This window comes from Natator depressus, chromosome 13, assembly GCF_965152275.1.
Source record: "Natator depressus isolate rNatDep1 chromosome 13, rNatDep2.hap1, whole genome shotgun sequence".
Lineage (NCBI taxonomy): Eukaryota > Metazoa > Chordata > Testudines > Cheloniidae > Natator > Natator depressus.
This window is the reverse complement of record NC_134246.1, coordinates 706098-719364: the sequence shown is the minus strand read 5'-3', so window position 1 is coordinate 719364 and position 13267 is coordinate 706098.

Sequence of the window (13267 nt, the reverse complement as noted above, 5' to 3'; positions counted from 1 at the left end):
CACACCCCATGTCCTCTTGCACCCGCCACATTCCCACCCCCACCCTGAGCACCAAATGGGAGCTCCTGCACCCCCCCGCCCCCTCCCACATTCCCACCTGCACCCCTCGCACCAAATGGGAGCTGCCCAGGTAAGCGCTCCACCCCCAAACCTCCTGCCCCAACCCTGAACCCCCTCCCTCATTCTAGCTCCTGGCCAGACCCTACACCCTAACCCCCAGCCTGCTCCTTCATCCCCAGCCCTGTGATCAGTGCACTCCCACCCTCAGCTCAGTGCAGAGAGAGAGGAAGAGAATGGGCTAGACCCAGGGAGAAGGTAGGTACCCGCTCTGTGTGGGCAGGGCTGGGATCCCAGACCAGCCGCGGGCTGAGCGGGGCCGGCAGCCGGGACCCTGGCTGGCAGGAGCCGGCAGACGGAACCCCAGACCGGCAGCGGGCTGAGCCCATGGGCACCCAATGGGGTGTCTCCCCCGCTTAGCATCGACCTGCGTTAGCACCATGCCCAGCCCTGCATCTGAGGTGTCGGTGAACACTGAAAAGGGCTTGGCACTGTCCAGGTTTACCAGATTTACCAGGCCCTGGATTAGAGCCTCCTTCAGGCTGAGCCACTCAGCCCGCTGCCGGTCTGGGGTTCTGGCTGCCGGCCCCGTGCCGGTCTGGGTCCCGGCCGCAGGCCCCGCTCAGCCCGCTGCCGGCCTAGGTGAACGGAACCCCAGGCTGGCAGCGGGCTGAGCGGGCCAGAGGTGTAAGATCAGCATTTTAATTTAATTTTAAATGAAGCTTCTTAAACATTTTGAAAACCTTGTTTACTTTACATACGACAATAGTTTAGTTATATAATATATAGACTTATGGAGAGAGACCTTCTAAAAAACGTTAAAATTTATTACTGGCACGCGAAACCTTAAATTAAAGTGAATAAATAAGACTCGGCCCACCACTGCTGAAAGGTTGCCGACCCCTGACCTAGAGACTTAAGAAATGCATAGGGGAAATGCATAGAGGCACCTCTACATTATTCAGAGGAAACATTAAGAACAGACCCACTTGGTCACATCTCTCCGCCCTTTGAGACCAAACTGAGCAAGGTCACTTTAGCCGGTGAGCTGGGGAAGTTCGAGCCCACCAACGTTCCCATGGATGCCCCAGCATCTCTCTCATTCCTTGGTGGGAGTTACACCAGGCCCTTCTTGTTTCATGCCCTCCCTTAGGTCGGGTGTGCTCGATGGCACTTGCTGGCGGCATGTGGGAAGGTTTATGCGGCCCGTGCCCTTTTGCCACCTCAACACCCCTGGGGCTCAAACTGGGATTGGGTCTTCTCCCAGCGGTCCAGTCTGGAGGGCTGTGATTTGGGCTCTCTTGATTAAGAGCCCCCATCTTGACCTTGGCTGCCCTCTGACCCGGTGTCTCTGTCCCCCGCCGCTTGGCATCATCCCCTTTCATTGGATGCAGCCACGTCGGGGCAGAGGGGTCAGGATACACCGCAAAGTGCCGCCCCAATAGATACGGCTGCAGCTCTTTAGGGCCTGCCCCATGGCCAGGCATTTCTTCTTTATGGCTGTGACGAAGTGGGACTGTTCTTAATGGTTCCTCCGAATATTGTGGGGGTGCCTCAATTTCCCTTATGCAGTTCTTAAGTATCTAGGTGGTGGGGTAAGGGTGTATGATCACTGCAGAGCCCTAGAGGGCAGGTGTGTGCAGGGGTCTGGACACAGAGAATGGCCGACACCCTGTTTCCTGGCAACTGATGGCCTGGACCCTTCCCCCCTGCAAGGTGAGAGCTAAAGGGTTGGAGAACAAAGGAATCAGGTGACCTCCTGGCCTGGGAAAGGAACAAAGCCCAGAGGAGGGGGGGCTGGAGGGAGTTTCAGTTTGGGGCTGGCTAGGACATGGAGTGAAGGGCAGACGTGGTTGTCTGGCTCACTGCCCTCCAAAATGGACCCAGCTGAGGGGTCCTGTTCTCTGCACCTGCAAGCTCTGTTTTAGACCATGTTCCTGTCGTCTAATAAACCTCTGTTTTACTGGCTGGCTGAGAGTCCCGTCTGACTGCGAAGTTGGGGTGCAGGACCCTCTGGCTTCCCCAGGAGCCCCGCCTGAGCGGTCTCGCTGTGGGAAGCACACGGAGGGGCAGAGGATGCTGAATGCTCCGAGGTCAGACCCAGGAAGGTGGAAGCCGTGTGAGCTGTTTGCCCTGCGGACAGGCTGCTCACCGGAAGGCGACTGCCCCAGAGTCCTGACTGGCTTCATGGGGAGCAGTTCCAGAGCATCGCCCGGGCACTCCGTGACAACTGGTGGCAGCGGTGGGATCTACTGCACCCCGTGGATGGCGCTTCCTGCAGTAAGTGACTGGGGAGCAGTAAAACAAAGGGGGATTGATGGGGACTAGGCGTGCTGAAGATTCAGAGAGAGACGGTTTCAGGGGGCGGTTAACCCCTAGGATTGTGTGACCAGAGAAAAGGACTTTTGCAGTAACAGGGTCCCCCGGGGGACTGCAGCGAGCGGTCCCAGGGGCGGAGGAGTCTGCAGCTCGACCCTGGCAAAGAGGTGGTGACCTCGAGAAGGGCTGGCACACTAGGGGTTCTCCCTGGAAACCGTGGGGAGCTGCGAGCACACAGGCCTGTGAGTCCACAACAACTTGGGAAGAGCGGAGTGATGGCCTGTCACCGTCTTCTTAAGAAGGACATTGTAACCCTGTGCAAAAAGAGAGGGTTGAGCATTGGAAAGTTCACCAAAGCACAGTTAATCGTGCAGCTGGAGGAGGATGACCGCTCTAAGGGACAGATTCCTGACCCAAATGGGGCTATAGCAGGATCTGGGAGCAGCTGGAGTAGTAGCCAGGCATCCCCAAGACTCCTGTCCCCGACCAGACGAGGGTCTTCACGATCGGGTTCCCCATCCGGGGATCGGAGATGGACGGGATTGGAGCTGAGTCCGAGAGAGCAAGAGGACTGTGAGAGACAGCGAGAGCCCGAGAAAGAGCTGCAGAAGCAGCAGCAGCATGAACTGGCGGTGGGGGAGCGGAGAGGCCTAGGGGACCTCCCCGGGGTGAGTGGGGATAGACCCCGGGGGGCCAGTTCCGCAGGGAACCTCGAGACTAAATTGCTGCCCCTGGTTAAGGAGGGGGGGATGTGGATGCCCACCTCACTGCCTTTGAGCAGGCTGGAGATCTGAACCAGGGGGACCCTGCGGAAAAGCCCCGGTGTCTAGCTCCCTTGCTTGGTCCCAAGGCCATAGACTCTGTCGGCCAGATGGGTGGGGAGGTGGACAGGCTCCCACTCCTGACCCCAACCTATATGTCTGTGTGGAGTTTCCTGGGGCCAGGCCCCTCGGACCCCCAGTGGGAGCGGAAGGTGATGGTCAATGGGGAGACATTCCTGGGGTGGCGAGATCCTGGGACAGAGAGAACTGTTGTCAGGCCCTGGGTGGTGCAGCCTCAGAGGTTGAGGGGCTGTGTGAGCTGGGTGAGGGTCCCAGGGACGAAGCCCCTCGCCCTGCCTATGGCCCAGATCCCTGTGCAGACCCAGGAGGGGTGGGGCTGGCTGGTTGTTGGGGTTCTCCAGGATATCGGCTGCGAGACCCTGTTGTGGGGTGACTGTGTCTCTTTGGGACAGGATCCAGGCCCTGCTCCTGTAACGGCCAAGGGTTTGAATTTGAATCCAGGGAACCAATCGGTGGAGAGGGAAATGGTCAGTGAAAATGCAGATGACCTGGCTGGCAGCAGGGAGGAGCCGCTAGGCTCAGGCTACCTGCCTGCCTGTAAGCAGACCCCTGGGGCTGGGTGGGACAGAGAGATGCTCCCTGCGCCCTTGCACTCCGGAGAGGGGGCTCACGCTGGCTCTGATGCAGTGAGGAAAGCAGCGAGCTCGCTGCCTACCCCCACTGGCACAGCAAGGGCAGCGCTGAGCACAGGGGGAGCTGAGACCCCAGCTGAGTGGGGGGAGACACAGGCAGGGGAGGGGATCTGTGGGGAGTGGCAAGGTGCTTGGTAAGGAAAGTTTGGATGAGCCTAGGCAGCCTTGTGAGCTGATGGCTTTGTCTAGTCAGCAGGGTGGGAAGGCGAGGAGAGTGGAAGATGAGTGTCCCTGGACCTTACCTGTTAGCTGGGTGGAGAATTGGGACAGTGAAGGAAACGTGCCTGTGCCTGTCAGAGGTATTGACTTGCCTGTGGAGGGAGCTACCCTGATCTCCAAGCAGGTGTCTGTGATCAGCCTTGTGTGCTGGGACAAGGGGAATGAGATCCCAAGCTGTGTGTCTGGTAAAGGAGAAAGTGTGTCCGGCTCTTCTTGGTCTGTGGAGCAGACAGAAGGGGCCTTGCAGCCTGTGATGGTTGAGCGTTGTGCAGTTGTCTCAGAGCTGGTTCTGGATTCAGCTAAAGCCCAGGAAGGGAATGGTCCTAAGTTTGTGTCTGCTCAGGAGAATGGCCCTGTAACTAGGTCGCATCCAGTTAGTGTCTATGTAAAATCCCAGAGACCAGACAATTCTGGTGCTTGTATTTTGCCTGTTGCTCGTGTGTGGTTGGGAAAGGGTGTTGCAACTCTGTCTAATCAGGGTGAGATCCTAGCCAGGGCACAAGGAGAGCGTGAAGGTGATGTGATTGTGTTACCTATGGAGGGTGTGGACACCTGTAGCAAGAAGGAAAAGATTCCTGAACTTGTGTGTGGCAAAGGGAAGGAGAAGGCTTCTGACCATTTATCTAGGAAGTCTGTCAGTTTGCCTGAAAGGGGATTGTGTAGGAATCCACCGGACGGGCCATAGGTAATTCTGGATGTAAGGGAGACCCAGAAAGAGTCTGTTGTTGCTCAGGAACGTGTTCCTCTAGAGCAAGCCCTAGGTAAAGAGGGTAAGAGCAGAATTTCTGGGAGGGGTGAATTGTTGCATAGAAAAGCCCTAGGGAAAGGAATCCTCATGGAGTCTTTGCAAGCAGTTTACTGCAACTGAAGGGTGTGAAAGTGATTTAATCAAGAAAGTTTCAGTTCCTAACAGCCAGAAATTTTCTGTTGTGAATGGATCCACTGACTGTCCTGTTGAAAGACCCAGTGTGGATAGCTTTGAGAAGGTCTCAGATGGAGTGAAAGCTGTTAAGAAACTTAAACAGTCCTATAACCAAGTGGCTGTGTTTGGCCAGCTTGTTGGGGAGAAGACCCAATCCAAGTTTGACCCCATGGGGTTTTGGGGTGGCCAAAGGGCGGGCCGCAGAAACCTTCCCACATGCGGCCTGCGAGTGCTATCGACCACCCCCGACCTAAGGGAGGGCGTGAAACTGGAAGGGCCTGGTGTAACTCCTACCAAGGAATGGCAGAGACGCTGGGGCATCCATGGGAACGTTGGTGGCTTCGAACTTCCCCAGGTCACCGCCTAAAGTGACCCCGCTCAGTTCGATCTCGAAGGGGGGAGAGATGTGACGAAGTGGGACTGTTCTTAATGGTTCCTCCGAATATTGTGGGGGTGCCTCAATTTCCCTTATGCAGTTCTTAAGTATCTAGGTGGTGGGGTAAGGGTGTATGATCACTGCAGAGCCCTAGAGGGCAGGTGTGTGCAGGGGTCTGGACACAGAGAATGGCCGACACCCTGTTTCCTGGCAACTGATGGCCTGGACCCTTCCCCCCTGCAAGGTGAGAGCTAAAGGGTTGGAGAACAAAGGAATCAGGTGACCTCCTGGCCTGGGAAAGGAACAAAGCCCAGAGGAGGGGGGGCTGGAGGGAGTTTCAGTTTGGGGCTGGCTAGGACATGGAGTGAAGGGCAGACGTGGTTGTCTGGCTCACTGCCCTCCAAAATGGACCCAGCTGAGGGGTCCTGTTCTCTGCACCTGCAAGCTCTGTGTTAGACCATGTTCCTGTCGTCTAATAAACCTCTGTTTTACTGGCTGGCTGAGAGTCCCGTCTGACTGCGAAGTTGGGGTGCAGGACCCTCTGGCTTCCCCAGGAGCCCCGCCTGAGCGGTCTCGCTGTGGGAAGCACACGGAGGGGCAGAGGATGCTGAATGCTCCGAGGTCAGACCCAGGAAGGTGGAAGCCGTGTGAGCTGTTTGCCCTGCGGACAGGCTGCTCACCGGAAGGCGACTGCCCCAGAGTCCTGACTGGCTTCATGGGGAGCAGTTCCAGAGCATCGCCCGGGCACTCCGTGACAATGGCCACGTAGTTCTGCTCCCGGGCAGCAGCTTCTTGCTTGGGCACCCAATGGGGTGTCTCCCCCCGCTTCGCATCGACCTGCATCAGCACCGTGCCCAGCCCTGCGTCTGAGGCATCGGTGACACTGAAAAGGGCTTGGCACTGTCCGGGTTTACCAGATTTACCAGGCCCTGGATTAGAGCCTCCTTCAGTGCACAGAGAGCCTCTGGCACGGCTCGGTCCAGACCAGCTTGCCTGGCTTCTCCTTCTTACGTAGCTCAGTGATGGGAGTAGCTAGGGAGCTAAAGTGGGGTAAACACCCCCGGTAGTACCCCGCCATCCCGATAAAGGCCTGGACCTGTTTCTTGGTCAGGAGACCAGGCCCATCTCTGATCCTCTTTACCAGCCCGTTGGAGGAGGGTGATATGCAGAGGTCCAAGTGGGCCAGACCCCACATTTCTCCCACAAGCCCCGGAGCAGGGCAGACATGACATTGGATCCCTGGTCTGTAAGGACCTCGCTGGGGACTCCCTCTCTGCTGAAGATGGTGTGATGAAGCGGGACTGTTCTTAATGCTTCCTCTGAATAGTGTGGGGGTGCCTCAATTTCCCCTATGCAGTTCTTAAGTGTCTAGGTGGTGGGGTAAGGGTGTATGATCGTTGCAGAGCCCGAGAGGGCAGGTGTGTGCAGGGGTCTGGACACAGAGAATGGCCGACACCCTGTTTCCTGGCAAGGGATGGCCTGGGCCCTTCCCCCCTGCAAGGTGAGAGCTAAAGGGTTGGAGAACAAAGGAATCCGGTGACCTCCTGGCCTGGGAAAGGGGAAAGCCCAGAGGAGGAGGGGCTGGAGGGGGAGTCAGTTTGGGGCTGGCTGGGGACGAGGAGTGAAGGGCAGATGTGGTCGTCTGGCTCACTGCCCCCCAAAATGGACCCGGCTGAGGGGTCCTGTTCTCTGTACCTACAAACTCTGTTTTAGACCATGTTCCTGTCGTCTAATAAACCTTCTGTTTTACTGGCTGGCTGAGAGTCCCGTCTGACTGCGAAGTTGGGGTGCAGGACCCTCTGGCTTCCCCAGGACCCCGCCTGAGCAGACTCGCCATGGGAAGCGCACGGAGGGGCAGAGGATGCTGAATGCTCCGAGGTCAGACCTAGGAAGGTGGAAGTTGTGTGAGCTTCTTGCCCTGCAGACAGGCTGCTCACAGAGAGGAGACTTCACCAGAGTCCTGACTGGCTTCATGGGGAGCAGTTCCAGAGCAGCCTGGGGACTCCGTGACACAGGCCATCAGTTGCCAGGAAACAGGGTGTCGGCCATCCTCTGTGTCCAGACTCCTGCACACACATGCCCTCTAGGGCTCTGCAACAATCATACACCCTTACCCCACTCCCTAGATACTTAAGAACTGCATAGGGGAAACTGAGGCACCCCCACAATATTCAGAGGAAACATTAAGAACAGTCCGACTTCGTCACAGTCTGTCACCGTCTCCTTAAGAAGGACATTGTAACCCTGTGCAGAAAGAAAGGGTTGCACATTAGAAAGTTCACCAAAGCACAGTTAATCGTGCAGCTGGAGGAGGATGACCACTCTAAGGAGCAGATTCCTGACCCAAATGGGGCTATAGCAGGATCTGAGAGCAGCTGGAGTGGTAGCCAGGCATCCCCAAGACTCCTGTCCCCGACCAGACGGGGGTCTTCATGATCAGGTTCCCCATCGGGGGATCAGAGACGGACGGGATTGGAGCTGAGTCCGAGAGAGCAAGAGGACTGTGAGAGACAGCGAGAGCCCGAGAAAGAGCTGCAGAAGCAGCAGCAGCATGAACTGGCGGTGGGGGAGCAGAGAGGCCTAGGGGACCTCCCGGGGTGAGTGGGGATAGACCCCGGGGGGGCCAGTTCCACAGGGAACCTCCATACTAAATTGCTGCCCCTGGTTAAGGAGGCGTGGGGGATGTGGATGCCCACCTCACTGCCTTGAGCAGGCTGGCGATTTGAACCAGGGAGACCCTGTGGAAAAGCCCCAGTATCTAGCTCCCTTACTGGGTCCCAAGGCCATAGACTCCGTCAGCCAGATGGATGGGGAGGTGGACAGGCTCCCACTCCTGACCCCAACTTATATGTCTGTGTGGAGTTTCCTGAGCTCAGGCCCATTGGATCCCCAGTGGGAGCGGAAGATGATGGTCAATGGGGAGACATTCCTGGGGAGGCGAGATCCTGGGACAGAGAGAACTGGTGTCAGGCCCTGGGTGGTGCAGCCTCAGATGCTGAAGGGCTGGGTGAGCTGGGTGAGGGTCCCAGGGGTGAAGCCCCTCGCCCTGCCTATGGCCCAGATCCCTGTGTAGACCGGAGGGGTGGGGCTGGCTGGTTGTTGGGGTTCTCCAGGATATCAGCTGTGAGACCCTGTTGGGAGGTGACTGTGTCTCTTTGGGACAGGATCCAGGCCTTGCTCCTGTAACGGCCAAGGGTTTGAATTTGAATCCAGGGAACCAATCGGCAGAGAGGGAAATGGTCAGTGAAAATGCAGATGACCTGGCTGGCAGTGGGGAGGAGTGGCTAGGCTCAGGCTACCTGCCTGCCTGTAACCAGACCCTGGGGCTGGGTGGGACAGAGAGATGCTCCCCGCCCCCTTGCACACCAGAGAGGGGGCTCCCGCTGGCTCTGATGCTGTATGGAGAGCGGAGAGCTTGCTGCCTGCCCCACTGGGACAGCAAGTGCAGCGCTGAGCATGGGGGGAGCTGAGACCCCAGCTGAGTGGGGGGACCCACAGGCAGAGCAGGTCGGCTGCCAACGAGGTTTGCCTTGCTCAGAGGCGCTGCTGGGAAGTGATCCCACGGCAGGGAGGGAGCGACGAGGGACAGGGCTCAGCAGGGCTGTGACCCCAGGCCCAGCCAGCGAGAGGGGAGACTGGGGAGCTGAGTCTGCAGAGCAGAACAGCTGGGTAGTTAATCTCTCAAGAATGCAGGGGATGGCAGGTCTACTCTCATCTCTAGACACTTTGGATAGGACTTGTCATCTCTCAGTGAATTTAACATCTAGTTCCTTGTGGAAGCAGAGGATGGTAAGGGAAGGAAAACAGAGCTTTGAGAGCACAGCTTGTAAAAGGGAACCTGAGAAGGGTAACCGTGATTTGCTGGAAGTAGCTCAGGATAGTGAGAACAGCAGCAGTTTATCTGTTGGGTGTGGAAGGTGCTTGGTAAGGGAAGTTTGGATGAGCCTCGGCAGCCTTGTGAGCTGATGGCTGTGTCTAGTCAGCAGGGTGGGAAGGCCAGGAGAGTGGAAGATGAGTGTCCCTGGACCTTACCTGTTAGCTGGGTGGAGAATTGTAACAGTGTCACGGAGTCCCCGGGCGATGCTCTGGAACTGCTCCCCATGAAGTCAGTCAGGATTCTGGGGAAGTCTCCTTTCTGTGAGCAGCCTGTCTTCAGGACACACAGCTCACACAACTTCCACCTTCCTGGGTCTGACCTCGGAGCATTCAGCCTCCTCTGCCCCTCCGTGCGCTTCCCACAGCGAGTCCGCTCAGACGGGGCTCCTGGGGAAGCCAGAGGGTCCTGCCCCCCAACTCCGCAGTCAGACGGGACTCTCAGCCAGCCAGTAAAACAGAGGTTTATTAGACAACAGGAACATGGTCTAACACAGAGCTTGTAGGTACAGAGAACAGGACCCCTCAGCCGGGTCCATTTTGGGGGGCAGTGAGCCAGAAAACCCCATCTGCACTTCACTCCTCGTCCCCAGCCAGCCCCAAACTGAAACTCTCTCAGCCCCTCCTCCTCTGGGCTTTGTTGCTTTCCCGGGCCAGGAGGTCACCAGATTCCTTTGTTCTCCAACCCTTTAGCTCTCACCTTGCAGGGGCAGGCCCAGGCCATCAGTTGCCAGGAAACAGGGTGTCGGCCATTTTTGTACACTGGCCCTTTGCTCTGCAACAATCACACGCCCTTATCCCACCATCTAGAGACTTAAGAAATGCCTACGGGAAACTGAGGCACCCGTACAGTATTCAGAGGAAACATTAAGAACAGTCCCACTTTGTCACAGGCAGCCATGATCCACAGCAACCACAGACCCGCTGGCCCATGAAGATCGCTCAGCAGTAGGCCCACGCGTGAGGAACATGTGGCCAGGAGAGCCAGAGCCAGCAGGAGCCTCCACACACCCATGGCAGCACCAGGAGAGATGCACCAGGGAACAATGCCCAGCGCTGGCTGCCTGGGGGGAGGATTGTCATCCTGTATCATCTCCCGCCCAGCGGTCCATGGGTCCAGGGTCCCCCTGCCCAGGCAGGTCTCAGGTCTCCAGCTGTCACTTGTCTCTAAACAGGCACCCGTGTCCCACACTTCCTGCCCAGTCCCCTGCCCTACGATGCGCTCTTCCTAGCACACCAGTCTGCCTGCACTATGCTGTCCCTCCAACGGCTACCCAAGCGTGCACCAGCAGCAACAAGGGCCCACCCAGCTCTGCACATGGAGTCTTAGGGGAAAGGTAGAGAAACCCTGACAGTCAGCCACTGGAGTCCCGTGCCCACGGAAAAGGCCCCAGAAATCCCAGCAGTGCCATGGCTCCGAGCAAGGAGTAAGAGCTGGGCCCTGGAGGACCAAAGCTCCTGGCTGTTTGCCCAGTCCCAAGGAAGACACTGAGTTTGTTTGAACTCATCCTTGTATCTGTTTCCTTTGAACCAGTTTCTGCAAACAGCCCAGGGTGGGGCCTCTCTGGCCTTGTTTACTGACTTAACACCTCCCCTTAGAGGAGGGGCAGCGAGGATGCACTGACTCAAGCTGGGGGTCCTGCAGACACCCAGCCAGGGTTTTCTGGCCACGGATGCTGTGGGGGCAGAGAGGCCCTGGTTCCCTAGGCTGCAGGGCGAGGACCTTCCAGGCCTGTTGAGAGAAGATTGGTGCCCCAGTACATCATGTTCATCCAGCTCCCCTGCGGGCTACGCTGAGGTCTGCAGCGCAGTCACGCTGGCTCCCGCCACGCCCCGTGGCACGCCACGGGGGAACAGCAGCTGCCCCGCAGAGACCTGGGTGCTGTGCTGCTGTCCAGCAGAGGGGCAGGGAGGCCACTGGCCATACACAGCTTTACAACCTGCCCACTGCCCCCCGCCCGGCATCCAAGGTTCAGGCATCATCAAGGCCCTCCTACCACGGCCCCACATCCTGCCCAGTCCTGGAAAGGGGGCAGGCGTGGTGAGCCCCAGGTGTGCAGCTTCAGCTGTCTCCTGGGGCATGGCTATACTGCAGTAGGGCGTGCCCCTGGCCTGGGGGGGATGTGAACTAGTGTGCTAAAAATAGCGTGTAGACGTTGCACCTGGGGCTGGGCTAGGGCTCTCCAGCCTAGGCTCACGCCCTGCCCCAGCTGCTGTGTAGACACTCCCTGCGAGCCCTGCCATCCCGCCATCCCCCCCACATCCCTGCTCTGTTCCAGCAGCACTCGCTTTAGTTAACTCCGCGGCCTCAGGGCGAGTTAAAGTTGAGAAATCTCTCCCAAGCGTTTATCAAACGGGAAAACAAGGTGTCTCCCGGAGCCGCTACCCGCAGGCAGCTTCATTAGCGGGAGCCAGTCGCACCTCTCTCTCCATGGCATCTGCGGGCCTCGAGCTGGGGAGACACTAATTAGCAACACTCTCCATCCATTTTCCCGGACACAGCAGGTCTCCCAACCCCCCTTGCACAGCTGCCTCCAGCTGCTAACGGTTCCAGCACCGCTCTGGCCCTCCGACGGGCACCCAGCCTGGCTGAGCCTGGCAGGGAGCAGGAGCTTACACTGCCTCGTTGGTTATGGATTTATAATGCTGCTGAGGAGCCCTGTCCTACCTGCCAAGGAGAGGAGGTCCTGTCCTGCACCCCAGGGCAGCTCGCGCTCCCTCCTGGGGAGAGAGGGCCCTGTCCTGCATTCTGAGGGGCTTGTCCTACACCTCATGGACTCCCGTAATTACTGAGCAATTAGCTGAGCAGCAAGAGGGGGCCACTTTCCTCACTGCAGAGCAACTGCTCCCCCACCCCCAAGACAGCCTCAATGTGTCCCAAGGGCCAACGGAGCTGGGCTCAGCACAGCACAGCACTCAGGGTGGAGGGCCCCCTCCCAGAGAACACCCTGCTGGGGTTCCCCCTGCCAATTACCCCGGCAGCCACATGGCCCATGGAGGGTCATCTCTCGGGCCTTTAAAGGTCAGAGCCACCCCCTGGACTGTGCTTGGATGCTGGGAGCCCCAGTGCAGCCCCTAGACCTTGGTGGGAGGCACAGCTGGCTCCAGCCCCCGAGCCGGCCCATGGTGCAGTTCCCCTGTGGGGCAAGCCAGGAATCCCCCCTTGAGGGGACTGCAGCAGGGAGGTCTGTGGCAGAGAGCCAGTCCCAGCACAGCTGGGGACACGCACTTGACTACAGCTGCTCCCTGGTCACCTAGCAGCATTTGCACCCGCTACTGAGGGCGGCTCTCAGCCCACCTGCCATCCCCCCCGTCATCCGTCGATCCACAGACACACAGACACGCCCTGCACCCCTCACACAGGGGGTAGAGGAACAATTGCCTTGATCCCCCTGCCTGCGTGGGAGAAGGCAGGAGCTCCACCCTGAGTGAGGTGCATTAGGGGACACATGGATGTGTGCACGGCGGGGGACTGCAGGCCTGGCTATGGGGGCAAGCCGGAGGGGTGTGTGTGTGTCTGAGCACTGAATGTGCGTATGGCCAAGCTGGGGGCATACAGGAGGAAGTGGGGATGGTGTACATGTGGTGGGGATAGGGAGCAGCCAGGGCTTTACTCAAAGACTTTCCCATCGCTTCTGAAGGTGTATGGGCGCCCTGTCCCCCTGAGGAACTGGCTGCTGGAAACCCCTCCCACCCTGAGGAACGGCCCCAGGCCCGTGGGGGATTCCCCATCACTTGGGGTCTTTCCTTCCAGGCTGGCTCTTTCTCAGTTCCACGGTAGCTCAGCCAGATGCGACGGGTGGAGCTGGGAAGGCTGGAGGATGCAGGGGGTTCCCTGGCCTGTTGTGCAGCTCTGACTAGATGATCAGAATGTACCCTGTGGCCTTAATGCCTAGGACCCTCTGACCATTCTCACGGGGCCCTGGGCCCGGGTTCAGAGGTGATGGCTGGCGCCCAGGGACCCTCTGACCGTTCTCATGGGGCCTTGGGCCCGGGTTCAGAGGTGACAGCTGGCGCCCAGGGACCC